We start from the raw sequence: 18327 nt of genomic DNA on the forward strand, positions 1-18327 counted from the left end.
GGAGATAAGCCACTGAGGTACTGAGGTTAGCAGTCATCAAAAGCTGACTAAACACGTCACTGAAGTGATGTTCCATACGAAACAGTTTGGGAAAACAAACTCCAGAATTCTTCAGAATCCCTCTTTCTACTAAACTACCATCATTCTTCGGTATTTAAGATTAGCATGGCCTTTTCAATTGAATAAACATTTACAGTTTTCACTGTGATTCACATATCTATAGTTTCCATAACAGAGTTTGGAAATTAGGATGAGCAGCCTCATTTCCCAACTAAGTAGGGCACTAGCAGGGCTAATGATGGGCAGAGAAGCCCATGGGACCCAGATTTCCTGAGCCTTGGCCCTGGTGCCTTGCCACTACACTTCATCGCCCCTCTTAATTTTTATAAAAAGCCCTTCATGGGGCACCTGGGTGGCGCAGTCGGTTAAGCGTCCGACTTCAGCCAGGTCACGATCTCGCGGTCCATGAGTTCGAGCCCCGCGTCGGGCTCTGGGTTGATGGCTCGGAGCCTGGAGCCTGTTTCCGATTCTGTGTCTCCCTCTCTCTCTGCCCCTCCCCCGTTCATGCTCTGTCTCTCTCTGTCCCAAAAATAAATTAAAATGTTGAAAAAAAAATTAAAAAAAAAAAAGCCCTTCATGCTGTTCTTTGTATTTAGTTCTAAATTTCTATTTTCAAATATACTTTCTGATTTAGAAATTCAGTGATTAAAAAATGACTTCAAAACAATCTCCAGTTGAAGAATATGAGTGTGGGTTGCATATTTTTGAACATTAATAATACCAAGAAGGCTTCCATTTATTCAGGGGCACAAAACAAGTCATCCAATGTCCTGTACCCAAAATGGCCCAAGTAACTTTAAAAGCTGTTCTAAAGGAGAGAGAGCTGTGAGAAATGACTAAATAGCATCGAAAGCAGTACTCTGCTCATAAAAAGTTTAAGAATTAGGCCATCTGGATGGTAGAAAGATGTGAACCAAAGGAACCAGGACAAAGTCCTGAACAAGTTCCCAAATTTGTTATGTAGACAAGTTAGGTGCTCAAGTACTGAAACCAATAGCTGCACATGTTTTTAAAAATATTCCTGTTGAGCCATTCGAGGGCAGGTGGGATCTTCAACATGGCATTTCCTTTGTGTATGGCATCTGCTGTTGGCCCAGTGGCCCCAGACATCACGCTTTGTTTTCGTGTTGTAAGCTCCTGGTTCCCAATACCCTCCACAGATCCTAGGAAACATTTAAGTGGTGCCTCTAAGTCCTACCCATCAAAAATATTTCTCTGACACAGACACTGCCTTACATTTCTTGTAGGAGTGGAAATAGTATAGCATTATTGAAGGGCACTTTGTCAATTTCATTCATTCATTTTCCACATCCTCTCTGTGCCAGGCACACTTCTAGGGCTGTAGATACTGCAATGAACAAAGCAGACAAAACTCTCTGTCCTTTTGAAACTGATATTCTAGAGGGTTGGGGATAGGAGAAGAAGATAGGTTCCTCTGGTGGAGAAAAATAAATGAATTAAGATGTCATGAACAAGTAGAAGGTCAGAAATTCTAGAGAAAACTTAAGCATAATGGGGAAAGGAATGGAGGTAGGTTATAGTTTTAAATAAGGTGGAAAGAGAAGATCTCAATGATGAGGCTATGTCTACCCCAATATTTTGTTTAAAAGTTTAGAGCCGCAAAATAGAAAGACCCAATGGAAACACACAAAGTGCTATTTGTGATTATCTTAAGAAGGTAGGTTTGGGGTCATTTTTTTGTGCTGTGTTTTATATGTGCATGCTTGTGTATTTTTAATTAATTGTAATTTTTGAGAATGATGTACTTAGGCATTTCTATTTTTCAAAAACTCCCCCAGGGGCACCTGGGTGGCTCAGTTGGTTAAGCATCCGACTCTTGATTTTGGCTTAGGTCATGATCCCAGGGTCATGGGATCAAGACCCAGGTTGGTTTCGGCTCTAAGCATGGATTCTCTCTCTCTCTACTGGCACAAAAACAGACACTCAGATCAATGGAAAAGAATAGAGAACCCAGAAATGGACCCACAAACATATGGCTGACTAATCTTTGACAAAGCAGGAAAGAATATCCAATGCAATAAAAACAGTCTCTTCAGCAAATGATGCTGGGGAAACCGGACAGCGACATGCAGAACAATGAACCTGGACCACTTTCTTACACCATACAAAAATAAACTCAAAATGGATGAAAGACCTAAACGTAAGACAGGAAGCCATCAAAATCCTAGAGGAGAAAGCAGGCAACAACCTCTTTGACCTCAGCCGCAGCAACTTCTTGCTCAACACATCTCCAGAGGCAAGGGAAACAAAAGCAAAAATGAACTATTGATACCACATCAAAATAAAAAGCTTCTTCACAGCAAAGGAAACAATCAGCAAAACTAAAAGGCAACCAACAGAATGGGAGAAGATAATTTGCAAACGACATATCAGATAAATGGTTAGTATCCAAAATCTATAAAGAACTTATCAAATTCAACACCCAAAAAACAAATAATCCAGTGAAGAAGGCAAAAGATGTGAATAGACACTTCTCCAAAGAAGACATCCAGATGGCCAACCGACACATGAAAAAATGCTCATAACCATCACTCATCAACAGGGAAATACAAATCAAAACCACCTCACACCTCTCAGAATGGCTAACATTAACAACTCAGGCAACAACAGATGTTGGCAGGATGTGGAGAAAGAGGATCTCTTATGCACGGCTGGTGGGAATGCAAACTGGTGCAGCCACTCTGGAAAACAGTATGGAGTTACTCAAAATACTAAAAATAGAACTAGAACTACCCTACAGCCCAGCAATTGCACTACCAGGCATTTATCCACAGGATACAGGTGTGCTGTTTCAAAGGGACACATGCACCCCAATGTTTATAGCAGCACTATCAACAATAGCCAAAATATGGAAAGAGCCCAAATGTCCATTGATGGATGAATGGATAAAGAAGATGTGGTGTATACACACACACACACACACACACACACACACACACACAGTGGAGTATTACTCGGCAATCAAAAAGAATGAAATCTTGCCATTTGCAACTACGTAAATGGAACTAGAGGGTATTGTGCTAAGCGAAATTAGTCAGTCATAGAAAGACAAATATCATATGACGTCACTCATATAAGGACTTTCAGAGACAAAACAGATGAACATAAGGGAAGCAAAAAGAATATAAAAACAGGGAGGGGGACAAAACATAAGAAACTCTTAAATATGGAAAACAAACTGAGGGTTACTAGAGGGGTTGTGGGAGGGGGGATTCCTTAAGGAATCTACTCCTGAAATCATTGTTGCCCTATATGCTAACTTGGATGTAAATCATAAAAAATAAATAAATTATAGAAAGAAAAAATAAGATTCTCTCTCTCTCTCTCTCCCTCTGCCCCTCCCCTGCTTGCCTACATGTGTGCTCTTTCGCTCTCTCTCTCTCTCTCTTTCTCTCTCTCAAGAAAACCAAACCAAAACAAAACAAAACAAAAACCTTCCCCAGGCAATTCTGATGCACAGCAGATATCAAATTGTTTCCTTCCCACCTAATATTTCAGGTTCTATGGTCAAAAGAATCCCAGTAAACTGAGCACAATGAATTCAATATTTTAATTAATTAATTTGTGTGTGTATATATATATATGTATACACACGCATATATAATATTAAAATATAATATATACTATAATCATATAATATATATTAAATTTAAATATATGTATATACACATACATATACATATACATATATATGTCTTCCTAAAATCCCATCAATTAGATTACTGCGGAGTCATACATAAATATCTCATAGTGCACCATGAGAAATAATGTAGTCCAAATAAAGAGGTTAGCATCCTGCGCAATAAATGTTTAGCTATCATCACTGTTATTGTGAGAGGCTTAACCTTGAAAAAGGAATGGGATGTATGGGGAGAAGATATGTAAAGGATGTGGATAAAGGTCAGCTATTAGATTTTCTAGGCAGGAGAAATACATGGCCAGAGCCCTGGGCAATGAGCTTGTTTGGAGCAAAGGCCACTCTTCCTTTCATTCTGAATACATTTACTGGGCTATTTGACCACAAGCTCCATGAGCTCTGGGCCTGTGTCCACCTCGCTCACTGCTGTACCCCAGAACGTAGCTGTAGATACTTGTTGAACGTTCAAATATTTGAACCACAACTGAAAGTTTTCCATTTAAAATGTACCCTCAGGCTGTTTTTATGACATCAGTCATCATTTTAATGAGGAGCTAACCAGAGCCATGCTGAGACAAAGAGTTAAGCGAGACATACTCAAACTTAACAATAAAACGCAGTCTTTTCTTGGATTTGTATGCCATCACAACTCATTTATCTGGTGTGGTTAGGAAATGAGAAAATTCTTTAGAATGAAAATGGCCATTTAATGCTAAATAACTTAAAATTTATTTTAACAGAGTCAGATGGAAATATTTTAAATTTTTATTACAAATACCTGGGGCTTTTTAAACACTGCATATGGAACAAAATTGAGCCTTTCCTTTAATGAATCTGTGTCGATTAGAGATCACAAACTGTGAGCAGTGTAAAAGTACCTTTAAGCTAAATATTTTATTGGAATGTTTCAGAGTAGTCCCCAAATTAAAGGAAAATTAGATAACCAATCTTGAAAAGGTCAGGAACCATTGCAGTTCCCAGGGTCTGTGTGGAAGGAAAAATAAAGTATCTATTCAGGGTCCCAGGATGAAGCACCCCCAAAAGCTATGAGTTACCCTGCTTGACATGCAAATTCCTGTCCGAAAGCTACTGATCTGCTTAGACCAGACACTCAGCCTTGTCCAGGAGAGGAGAGGACACTTTAGGTGATGGGTCTTCTGAGCCAGAGTACAACATGAGAAAGGAGTTTTCCAAAGGCCACAGTGCTGCTTCCAAAAGAGAGCAGAATGAAAGCTGGGCACGTGAAAACACAGAGGTCCAACACAGAAATCAGTGATCATGTTGAACACCACGGACAGTACTAGATTATAATCCAGTGATGTTCTTGGAATCTACTCAGCAGCTCAAGGCTGGTTTTCCCCTTTACTTAATGGTCTTGGATTTCTGTACTTCCGAGTTTCTAATTTGTGTAGCTCTTTTGCCTCTCTTTTTCTTTTAAAATGATTATCTGTTTCTTGCTACCTTCAACGTGCCTCCCTTTGAGATTTTCAATTTATCCCCCCAGCTATTTTCAATTTACCTACCTCTACTTGACTATGGACTAGGAAATGAAGGAGCCAAGCCTGTCAAACGTATGTGTGTAAGGAAGCTTTAAATGAGTCCGGGTCCCCAAGTGAAACGCAGATGACAAACACGTAGGCTTGGTGTCATCCACACTAGCTTGCTGCTCAGGTGTTTCTCCTGCCCACAGTTAGTGGTTTAGCTATTTTGATAGTGACTAGATGAGGAATTTATCTGTAAATGGTATGCCACTGCTTTTTGAAGAACGCAATGTTCTTTTACAACTATTTATTTCATCTTCACCATGGCACTGAAAGGAAGGAAAGGGCAAATATTTGCTCAGGTTTATAAGTATAAAAACGGAGCCACAGAGAGCTTAAAGTGCGTAGATGGAAAGGCTAGTACGAACCCCAGGTGTCTGGTTTCCACTCTAGAAGTTAGTTAATAGATTCAGCTATGTCAATATCGGGAGACCTACAGCATCATAGGTCGGAGGCGGCTTAAAACTCAGGGGATCACGGGGGGATATAACAAGTGTATGATTTTTAAAAGGCACAGGGAAAATACTACATGTAGCTGTTGAACATGTATTAAATCCTGAGAACAGTGGAAGCAAGTAAGTGGGAACAAACATAGAACAGTATAAGTTAACTAAATGGGAACATAAATTTCACTGTGTAATCACTTCTAGCAACAACTTTAATGAAATGCTGAAAATATGTTTACCAATTTTCAGGCAACACAAAACTGGAAAGGATTACTAATATATCAAATGACAGAAACAAGATTCAAGCTGGAAATATTGGCCAGAATTTAATTCTATATATATATATATATATATATATATATATATGATTCAACTTTACAAACATGGTATAGGGAAAGCCTAGCTTGATAACAGTCACAGGGATTTTGGTTTACTGCAAAGCAAGAAATAATAATAATAATGTTTATCATTTATTGAATATATATAGTGCTGTGAGCCTCAGACTAAGTTTTTTAGCTGCATTATGTCAATTCTCACAACAATTATAAAAATTAAGCATCATTATCATCATCATCCTCATGATATAGTTGAGAAAACTAATAATCAGGGAAGTAAAATACCCAGAGTTTAACAGCTTGTCAGTATTAAAGCCAGGGGTTAAACCTACCTCCATCTCTATCTTAACTAATACGCCACTGTTAGTTTTTAAAAACAAATTTAATGTTTATTAATTTTTGAGAGAGAGAGAGAGAGAGGGAGGGGCAGAGAGAGAGGAAGACAGAATCTGAAGCAGGCTTCAGGCTCTGAGCTGTCAGCACAGAGCCCGATACAGGGCTCAAACTCTTGAGCCATGAGATCATGACCTGAGCCAAAGTCAGATGTTTAACCAACTGAGCCACCCAGGAGCCCCTACTGTTACTTTTAAAAATAAATGCCATTCTCTGCACTGAGTATGGAGCCTGCTTAAGATTCTCTCTCTCTCTCCCTCTGCGCTTCTCCCCCACTTGCACTCTGTCTAAAAATATACATACATACATACATACATACATATAAATGCCATTAATAAAAGACTCAATAAAAGAAGTCTCTTTGCAAAACTCACATGTCAACTGGAGTACTATGTGCAGTTTTCTGGGCATGTACAACTTTTAGATTCATCCATATATACCTTTTATAAAGATCTAGTCATGGTTTATCCTGAGAGCAATGGAAAGCAGCACATGAAGTATGAATAAGGAAGCCAAAAAGAGTTTATGAGATGCCTTCAAATACACTATTCTGAAATCAGAACTACCATGGTGTTGAGGAAGGGGCCTAGGCACTGGATTTAGCCCGACTGGATCCACCTGTCTTGCCCATGTGACCATATGTTTCCCCATCTGTAAAATGCTCAGGAGGATGCTTCCGGCCACTACTGCTGGGAGCACTAGAAACAAGGTATGGGAAGCCTCTTGGCCCAGCTCTGCTATCTAGAAGTGTTCATGAGATAGTATTATTACTGCTCCTCATGGAAGTATGGAAAATGGACTTTACCTTGATATTAGGGAGAAACTTTAAAATGGCAGCTGCTGGAAAGAGAATTAGCTACCTCGTGAAATAGTGAACTGAGGGCAGTTAGTCAAATTTATACATGCACTTTAGGAAAATACTGCACTACATTAGATGAGTTTTAACATTAAATGCTCTCTGAGGTCCCTTTAAAAGTTGAGATACTACATACGAACTTATGTGCTTCCTTTCATCTACAAAATGTGCTGACCAACCAGCCATGGGAGCCATGTGTTGAAATGCAACAGTGGGTGAGTGTGCATGGAGACACCTCAGCATCTTACCCACTCCCCAGCGGGTTCAAGGACATGCCCTTTACAAAAGCCTATCAAAGCAAAGGACAATTTGTAATCCCAGGTTGGCAGGCCCTTCATATTGTTAAGCAGGTGACTTTGGCATCAGTAATCAGATATGTTTTATTTTTTTAATGTTTACTTATTTTGAGAGAGAGAGAGAGAGAGAGAGAGAGAGAGAGAGCAGGGGAGGAGCAGAGAAAGAATCCCAAGCAGGCTCCACCCTGTCAGCGCAGAGCCCAATGCAGGGCTTGAACTCACAAACCATGAGATCATGACCTGAGCCGAAATCAAGAGTTGGACACTTAACCAACTGAGCCACCCAGGTGCCCCATACATGTTTTATTTATAGTCATCACAAAAAGATCCAGAAGAGTAGAGTTCATTGAACAGGGGACAATAGAAATGGAAAGAATGAATGACTGACTCTCAATAGATGCAGAGAAAGCATTTTACAAAATACAGCATCCTTTCTTGATAAAAACCCTCAAGAAAGTAGGGATAGAAGGATCATACCTGGAGATCATAAAAGCCATATATGAATGACCCAACACTAATATCATCCTCAACGGGGAAAAACTGAGAGCCTTCCCCCTAAGATCAGGAACAAGACAGAGATGTCCACTCTCACCACTGTTATTCAACATAGTATTTGAAGTTTTAGCCTCTGCAATCAGACAACACAAAGAAATAAAAGGCATCCAAATCGGCCAGGAGGAGGTCAGACTTCCACTCTTGGCAGATGACATGGTACTCTATATGGAAAACCCTAAAGATTCCACAAAAAAACTGCTAGAACTGATTCATGAATTCAGCAAAGTCGCAGGATATAAAATCAACACACAGAAATCGGTTGCATTCCTATACACCAACAATGAAGCGACAGAAAGAGAAACCAAGGAATCGATGCCATTTACAGTTGCATGAAAAACCATAAAATACCTAGGAATAAATCTAACCAAAGAGGTGAAAAATCTATATACTGAAAACTATAGAAATCTTATGAAAGAAATTGAAGAAGACACAAAAAATGGAAAAAGATTCCATGCTCCTGGATAGGAAGAACAAATATTGTTAAAATGTCAATACTACCCAAAGCAATCTACATATTCAGTGCAATCCCTACCAAAATAACACCAGCACTCTTCACAGAGCTAGAACAAACAATCCTAAAATTTGTATGGAACCAGAAAAGACCCTGAATAGCCAAAGCAATCTTGAAAAAGAAAACCAAAGCAGGAGGCATCACAATCCCAGACTTCAAGCTATACTACACAGCTATAATCATCAAGATAGCATGGTACTGGCACAGGAACAGACACTTAGATCAATGGAACAGAATAGAGAACCCAGAAATGGACCCAAAAACGTATGGCCAACTAATCTTTGACAAAGCAGGAAAGAATATCCAATGCAATAAAGACAGTCTCTTCAGCAAGTGGTGCTAGGAAAACTGGACAGTGACATGCAGAACAATGAACCTGGACCACTTTCTTACACCACACACAAAAATAGACTCAAAATGGATGAAAGACCTAAATATAAGATAGGAAGCCATCAAAATCCTCTAGGAGAAACCAGGCAAAAACCTCTTTGATCTTGGCCGCAGAAACTTCTTACTCAATATGTCTCCGGAGGCAAGGGAAACAAAAGCAAAAATGAACTACTGGGACATCATCAAAATAAAAAGTTTCTGCACAGAGAAGGAAACAATCAGCAAAACTAAAAGGCAACCGACAGAATGGGAGAAGATATTTGCAAATGACATATCAGATAAAGCATTAGTATCCAAAATCTATAAAGAACTTATCAAACTCAACACCCCCCCAAAAAATAATAATCCAGTGAAGAAATGGGCAAAAGACATGAATAGACACTTCTCCAAAGAAGACATCCAGATGGCCAACTGACACATGAAAAAATGCTCATCAACATCACTCATCAACAGGGAAATACAAATCAAAACCACAATGAGATACCACCTCACACCTCTCAGAATGGCTAACATTAACAACTCAGGCAACAACAGATGTTGGTGAAGATGCAGAGAAAGAGGATCTCTTTTGCATTATTGGTGGGAATTCAAGCTAGTGCAGACACTCTGGAAAACAGTATGGAAGTTCCTAAAAAAAATTAAAAATAGAACTACCCTATGACCCAGCAATTGCACTGCCAGGCATTTATCCACAGGATACAGGTGTGCTGTTTTGAAGGAACACATGCACCCCCAAGTTTATAGCAGCGCTATCAACAATAGCCAAAGTATGGAAAAAGCCCAAATGTCCATCGATGGATGAATGGATAAAGAAGATGTGGTATATATATAAATGGAGTATTACTCGGCAATCAAAAAGAATGAAATCTTGCCATTTGCAACTACATGGATGGACCTAGAGGGTATTATGTTATGTGAAAATAGTCAGAAAAAGACAAAAATCATATGACTTCACTCATATGAGTACTTTAAGAGACAAAACAGATGAACATAAGGGAAGGGAAACAAAAAATATAAAATCAGGGAGGGGGACAAAACAGAAGAGACTCAAAAATATGGAGAACAAACTGAGGGTTACTGGAGGGGGTGTGGGAGGGGGGATGGGCTAAATGGGTAAGGGGAATTAAGGAATCTACTCCTGAAATCATTGTTGCACTATATGCTAACTGATTTGGATGTAAATTTAAAAAAATAAAATTAAGTTAAAAAAAAAAGAATGAGTGACTGATTGTTAATTTCTTTGGCCACGTTGTACCCTTCACCCCTTTTCCCAAATGACAGCCCTGTTAATGAATCACAGTGTCTGGTCTGAGTTGCTTCCTTTTACTTCCTCACAATAGCATGCCATTGGTGAACTGATTTTCTTCTTTTTTTTTAATGAATGTCTGATAGTAGCTCAAATTTACATGATGTTTGGAAGACCTGGGATCCTCTTTGATTTACCTTTTGAACCAGATTTCACTGTAGCTTATTTATTTACAAAGGCAGGGGAAAAAAAGGTTTTATTATGTTACTAAAGTCTGGAAATTTATCCAGGGTGATGAAAAAGGGTAATTATAAACTAACCTCAAGTGTTGGGAAAGTGTTTTTTAAGCATTTTGTTTACAAGCCTGAAAAATGAAATCCACCTCTTTGAAGTTTTCTTCCTGACATATTTCTGGCCAGTCTAAAGTAAAGTGACGAGATTTGCTAATATCATGGGATGCTGAATTTCTATCTTGAACTTTGGAAAATTTTCACAATATGAAATGTATTAAAGTCACAATATACTCTGTTCTACATGCAGCTCCTCTTGCTTGGAAATCTCTTCCCCTCACCCTTGACCAGATTATTTTCTACTCATCCAAGGTCTCTGCTTAAAGGCATCACTTCCTCAGAGAGCCTTCCCTGTCTACCCTGCATTAGGTCTCTGTGTTCTCTCCCAGTTTTCTTCTGTATCTCCTCAAAATTTGTAGTTATGTATTAAACTGTAACATACCAGTTCTATCTTCTTTTCTATTGTGTCTCAATATTTAGGATAGTGTTTGGCATACATTAGGTGCTCAATAAATATTTGGTGAATGAATGAGTGTATTCTCTTTTTTTTTTATTTTTTAATGTCTATATATTTTTGAGAGAGAGAGAGAGTGAGCAGGGAAGGGCAGAGAGAGAGAGAGAGAGAGAGAGAGAGAGAGACAGAACCCAAAGCAGGCTCCAGGCTCTGGCCTGTCCACACAGAGCCTGATGTGGGGCTTGAACTTACAAACCATGAGATCATGACATAAGCCAAAGTCAGACACTTAATCAAGTGAGCCACCCAGGCGCCCCTAGTGTATGCAAACTGTTTATGACATTAAATCAAAGAAAGATAACTCAATGTTAAATTTTTACTCTGTTAAGTCTCCTCTGAAAGTTAAAAGTTTAACTCAGTCCCTTACTACTGCTTTTTTTTCAACTTTAGTCCACATTTCGTACTTAAAAATTATGACACTATAGAACTTTGTAGGTAGGTCCTTTTTGAAAACATGATTCTCTGTTTGTTCATCAAAGGTTTGATCAAAGGTCTTTTGGAAAAACAGGTCAACCAGATCATTTTTTGACTGGCCACATGGGCAAAAACATTCGTGCACAAAGGTCACAAGAAATGTAAACATTATAAAGGCATAAGACCTACCACAGTCTCATTACTGCACTCCCTAATACTTCCTAGGACTATAATGTTGTCAAGATAATGTTTTGGAGAAAAAGTAAAAATTTAACTCAAAATGTGGGCATGTTTAACTGATAGCAGTGGTTTCCAGTTGGTTTGCCTTGAAGATTTGTTTTTTGTTTTTCCATTCCCTGATCTTAAACCCCATTCTTACCATAGATCCATGAAAGCAGGCACCAAACCCACAGTGTTGTTCATCTTACCCTTAGTGCCTGGCATAAAAAAGGTGCTCAATAAGCAGTCACTGAATAAATGAATGGATCCTACCTTAATCATGGTTCTCCTCACACAGAGGCAAATCAAGGGTGACCAAAACAATAAATAAATAGAAACTTTTATATGAGCAAAGGAAGTTTGATATAAAATAAACAGTTCATTAATCCAGCATTACTTGATTACCAGTCATCATGAGTATTGTCTTTCTTTACTGCCATTTACAAGAACACCTTTGGAGCTCCCCTGTGTGAATTACCTTCAGAAGTTGTTTTTGAACTTCATTAAGGAAGACTGTCCTGATTGCTACTCAGGCCTGTTTACTGCCCCCTCCCCAAATGATTATCACGTGTCCCAAACATCCACTTTATTCACCATGCTTGATTTCAAATAGTCCTTGATTGGGACACCTGGTTGGCTCAGTCGCGAGTCCAACTCTTGGTTTCAGCTTGGGTCATCATCTCAAAGTTTGGGCCCCACATTGGGCTCTGTGCTGACAGTGTGAAGCCTGCTTGGGATTCTCTCTCTCCCTCTCTCTCTCTGCCCTTCCCTCATTCATGCTATATGCCTCTCTCAAAATAAATAAAGAAACATTAAAAATTTTCAAATAGTCCTCGATAAATGTTGAAAATTACTTATAAAACAATTTTGGACATTTTTGAAATAAGAGTAGGACCTTTCCCCATGCTATTGTTTGGATAGAAAAAACACACATTTGGATATCAAAAATGGTCATTGTTTAAGCTTTCACATAAAGTTTCATTCCTACAATATACACATAAAAAAAGTTTTCATTATAAATCTTAATGGCAAAGTCATAAGCAAATTTCCCTCTATTTGAGGGAAAAGAAATTTCCCTCTGTTTGCTTTGTTGGGAAGGGACCAGGGATTGGACAGGGTCCCAGTAGGGATTTACACTATATAACAACTTTTTCAATGTCGCTGATAGTTTCTGTTATTAAGAAATGCTCTTTCATATAATTATGATTATATTAAAGCTACTCTGATTTGTGTCGTTGTACAGAACTAGAACCAATGGATAGAAGTAACAAAAACACCAACTTTAACTCATTGTTAAAAGGACCAGCCAACCATTAGCAACATCCTACTTAAAATAAGTAACTGGCAGTTTCTTGAAATCTGGTTCCTGCTTTCACCACAGGGGGTTTATAATAAATCCTAGAAATGATATTTGATCTCCTTGGTGATGGTGGTAAGGTGAGGGTAGTTACTGCAGCCTCTTGTGGGCTATTAAAATGCCAGGATTAGAACAAAAGGAGTTTGAAATATAATGCTATTGTTTAGGGAGGAATGTGTTCATCTAGTGGCCTAGTGGAATTTGAAGCAATTCAAACAGACATTATGGACTATGTTTTTTGGGGGAAAGGATGCCTAAAGGAGAGTGAGAAAGAAGGGTGAGAAAGGACAGCCAGGCAGAGAGGGAAAAACTCCCCCCTAGATAAACCTTTTTCATTTTGCTGGCTGTGTCCCATACCTAAGAAAGCTTCCTGGCTGACTCTGATCTAATCTCACATTAAATATCACTGCTGTGTGCTGTGTGCACAGGTCAGGCATAGGTTTCTCCATTTCAAAAGCTCTGGATCAGTGTAATAATCCTTGGGGCGGGGGGGGGGGGGGGGGGGGGGTGGGCGGGTAAAGAGGCACTAAGACAGGAAAGAGAATGAGGATGAATCTAACCCTCCTTATTGGTACAAAGCTGGGGTGCCCATGGGAGCTGTTCTGATGAGCCCAAACAGGCCCACCTAGCTCAGTTAGAAAGGTTGTATATGTATCAAACAACTACACAAGGGTATATGCATAAACACTCTCTGGCTGCTTGTTAGGAATGGTCTCTTTCACCTGAATCCAATGTTTCTAACTAGACTCAGTACACTCATTTACTCTGCCTTTCTCCTTCTGGCTGGGAAGTCCAGGTGTGGATGGCCAATTTCTCATTCTAGTTTCTGATTTCCACCTTGGGCTCTTTCAAGAGAAGCCAGAGATTAGTCACATGTTGCCAATAGCATAGTGTCCAAATGCCCAGGACCACCACAATCTAGCTCCAACCCAACTTTCTAGGCCAACAATTTCCCCTCTTCATGAATCTTCAATCATCCGATCTCCTAGACATACCCTGTGATGTTCTAAGCCTTGACTTTTTGCTCATGCCACTTGCCAGGGATGCCATACAGCTATTCTCTATATTATTGAAACTGTCGAGAAGGAGAGCAGAGCTCTTGTGAGAGCCCAGGACCCAGACTGTCTTCGCACTTTACACAAAACTCTGGCTCCCCTAGATTGGTCCACCTGGCTCATCAGAGCTCAGGTTATAGACCATGTCCACAGAAATATTTCTTTCAGTATAGTTGGGGTATGCATAATGCTTTACAAAAAAAATTTCTGAAAAAGTCACCAATGTTTTAAAAGTAGACTATTACATGCAATGTTTTTTCACCTGGATTCCCAGCTTCATTTGAAATATCAGTAAATAAGGCATCTGAACTGGCCTTGCTGCAGAGCAAAAGTTGGCCAGCACTGAGCAGCAGGTGCTCTTTCGTGTAAGGCTTGTCTCTCCTATTTGCTGCATTTCCGGGCCCTCCTACAGTTCTTATACCCAGCTTCCTTTAGTCATTTAAACCACCTAACTGGATGCTATGGGCATTTGAGTTTGCACACCACCACCCCCTGCACCAAGAAACTGTCAAATCTAATCTTCTGGTACACATGGCTCTGTGAAGCTATTTTTCTTCCCAGGAAGAGCCATGAGACAGCAGAGCAGAAACAAGCTGGATATCCCAATTTGGCTTAGCCCTTCTCTCAAACAAATGTCATCTCCTTCCTCCCATAGCAGAGAGGAATACAGGTCCTAGTACTTTGTGAATTTGCTCCAACTCTCTTTTCTCCTGGTTTGCAAGACAAAACTATTACTCTTCCTATGCCATCCACTATTTTAGCAAGCTTTTTACTTTAGAATAATTTTAGATCCACAGAAAGTTTGTTAAGATAATACAGATTGTTTTCATATACCCCAGACCAAATTTTCTGTTATTAACATCTTACATTATTAGTATGGTTCATTTGTGGCAATTTTAATGTTTGTGACAATTAGTATGGTTCATTTGTGACAATTTGTAACAATGTTAATACATGATTTAAAAAAAAAATTGTTTTAATGTTTATCTTTGAGAGACAGAGCACCGGTGGGGGAGGGGAAGAGAGAGAGGGAGACACAGAATCAGAAGTAGGCTTCAGGCTCCAGGCTTCAGGCTCCAAGCTGTCTGCACAGAGCCTTATGCAGGGCTTGAACCCACAAAATGCGAGATCATGACCTGAGCTGAAGATAGACACTTAACTGAGCCACCCAGGCGCCCCTATTCATACTTGAATATTAACTAAAGCCCATGCTTTATTCATATTCCTTTTTTGCCTAATACCTTTTTTCTGTTCTCAAGATCCTAACCAGAATATTATGTTAAATTTAGTCATCATGTCTTCTTAACCTCTTCTTGGTTATGAGATCAAAGATTCAGGGAGCTCAGAGAATACCAAGCATGATAAATACCAAAAAAATCTACACACAGGCATATCATATCCAAACTGCAGAAAATCAAAGACAAAAAGTAAATCTTGGAAGAAGATAGAATGGGTGGGGGAACACTTTACCTTTAGAAGAACAAGGATAAGAATTACACTGACTTCATTTAAAATCACATGAACAAGATGAAAGTGTGGTGATACATTTAATTGAAGTGTTGAGTGAAAAACAATCACCATCCTAGAATTCTGTATCTAGCAAAACAGATATATTTTTATCCTTCAAAAGTGAAGGAGACATAAAGACTTACCTGATCAACAAAAACTGAGGGATTTTGTCGGCAGAAGATCTGCTTTGAAAGAAATGTTTCTTCAGAGAGAAGAAAAATGACAGTGTAGGCCAGAAACTTGGATCTACATAAAGAAAGGAAGAACATTCAAGAAGGAATAAATGAAGGTACAGTTTGCCCTTGAAACATGGTTTTGAACTACAAAGGTCCACTTATATGTGGATTATTTTCAAAAAATACCATACAGTACTGTAAATGTATTTTTTCTTCCTTATGATTTTCTTAACAACATTCTCCTTTCTCTAGCTTAAACCACAGGCCCAAATTGATGCCACTTAAGTTAAGGCTTCAAGTCCATAAACCAAGACTAGCCTGGTCCCTACCCTAACTGTAATTTTAACCCCTCAGAAATGTAACCTTTAACCAGTCAACATGGGAATTTCCTGGTTAGCACTAGGAAATTTACTGATATGCCATTCCCCTTGAAAGGGCAACTTTGCCAAATAAAAAACAATAGATCCATTGCAAATAATTTCCTCTTTTCCACTCCTCTATCTTTAAAAACTTCTCCTTTTCTATAACCCTTTGGAGCTCCCCTCTACTTGCTAGATGGGATGATGCCTGATTCATGAATTGATTAATTTGATCTTTACAATTTATTCAGCAGAATTTTTGTTATTTAGCATTACCTTATTATAATAATACAGTATATAATATATATGACATAAAAAATAAGTGTTCATTGGCTGTTTATGTTATTTCTGGTCAAGATCAGGCTACTTAACTACTTAATTAGTAGTTAATTTGGGGGGGAAGTCAAAGTTATAAGCAGATTTCCAACTACATGGGGGTCAATGCCCTTAACGCCTGCATTGTTTAAGGGTCAACTCTACTACTGTGGTGACTCTGGGAGGTAAGAGAGCTAAAGCACCCTCCAGAAGCTCACAGAAAGACTTTCCCTCCAGTATCATCCTAATGTGTCCCTCAGTGTGGATTAATTTCTTAAATTTTTTCATCTAAATTTGAGATTTAGGGATTATGTACAGTTATCAAAGTTGTTCTCTGCACTGTGCTTTCTTGGATGAAAGAATGTTGTTACTACCACAGTTCCAATCTCATGGATCAGAGCGATCACCATGAAGAATATGTTTGCAGTTATACCTGGCCCTCTGCAGGTAAGCAGTATCACACTGTTGTCCCATTTCAGTTTGTTTGCCATACAAGTTTTATAAGCCTGAATTCTACAGGCATTCATATAATATAGGCTGTATAATGCTATACAGCTCTACCCAATGCTGTATCTGTTCTAACCTGTTGATGGTGATGCTCTAGGCTAGGAATGCCTGAGGCACTTGCCTGGACCTGTATTACTCCTCGTGAGCCCCACAGACATTTTCCCCAGTGGAGCCAATGTTGTGGCTGGACCAACCCTTGAGATTCTTATGATTGAAAGACACACATCAGCAAAAGCCTTCACGGAACTTTGAGGAAGATTTTGTAGCTACAAGTCCTGGAGGGTACAGCACACCCAAAGGCCAAACCAAGATCATGGGTAGAAAAAGAGAGCATGGATCTGAGGCCTTTATTAGAGTCTGAGTGTAGAATGTCTAGGGTGTCATGGGTTCATTGGCTAATTTAAAGCATTAAGAGCATACGAGCAGGAATTAGGATGTTGGACAGGAGACTCACCAAGTCAGTTATCTAGGTGAGCCAGGACTTTCTGTAACAGGGAACTTCATGGGTGTGTGGGGCGGGGAGCCCACTCTCTCGTCTGGTTGTTTTGCTGGTAACTGTGTCATACAGCTGACAACATGTTTATTCAAGACGGATATCCTTTGATGCCTCAGCAAACAAAAGCTTAATGTCAGGCATTTACACTAGATACTAGCATTTGAGATCTAAAAACTCAAGCTGTGGAGAGTTACTCAGATTGGATACAAATGTACTATCAACTTCAGTTTTGAAACTATATGAGTAGTTCTTTATCTCTTAATTTGGATCTGTTCTGCTATTCAATACCAAAAAAAAAAAAAAAGAAAAGAAAAAAAGAAAAACAAAACCTGATTATCTCAAAAAGACCAAGCTAAATTTATATGGAAGCAAAGGGAAACTCCCTATTAGTTTTATGGCAAAAAAAATATAGATAGATAGATAGATAGATAGATAGATAGATAGATAGATAAACCTTAAACAGACTGAACAAAAAGAAAGGGGGAGAAAAGAGGGTATCACTCTATACCCTACAGGCATTAAGCAAATAATAAGGAAATCCAACAAACAATTCTAGATTCATAAATTTAGATGAAACAAAAAAATCCCTTGAAAAACACAAACTGACAAAGCTCATTCAAGATCAGATTACTCAAAGAGTCCTCTACCTATTAAAGAAATGATATTTAAATTTTTTTATATACAAAAAATAAAAGAAAACATAATTTGACTTCACCAAAATTAAACACTTTTATGTTTTCAAGGGCATCACCAAGAAAGTAAAAAGACAACACCAGCACACAAAATGCCAACCATTTATCTGAGAGAAGACCTGTATCTAGAATGTATT

At 38.8% G+C, this 18327-nt stretch overlaps 1 long non-coding RNA gene across 1 annotated transcript in view; it reads right to left on the reverse strand.

Annotated features, from left to right (window-relative positions):
* The window catches only part of LOC125173759 (uncharacterized), a 51074-nt gene extending 35182 nt beyond the window's left edge, over nt 1-15892 (reverse strand). Inside the window, exon 1 of the long non-coding RNA XR_007155144.1 lies at nt 15789-15892. This is a non-coding gene — a long non-coding RNA (uncharacterized LOC125173759). The remainder of the gene's footprint in view (nt 1-15788) is intronic.
* Nucleotides 15893-18327: the final 2435 nt, after the last annotated feature.

The sequence above is a fragment of the Prionailurus viverrinus genome, chromosome C1 (assembly GCF_022837055.1).
Source record: "Prionailurus viverrinus isolate Anna chromosome C1, UM_Priviv_1.0, whole genome shotgun sequence".
NCBI lineage: Eukaryota > Metazoa > Chordata > Mammalia > Carnivora > Felidae > Prionailurus > Prionailurus viverrinus.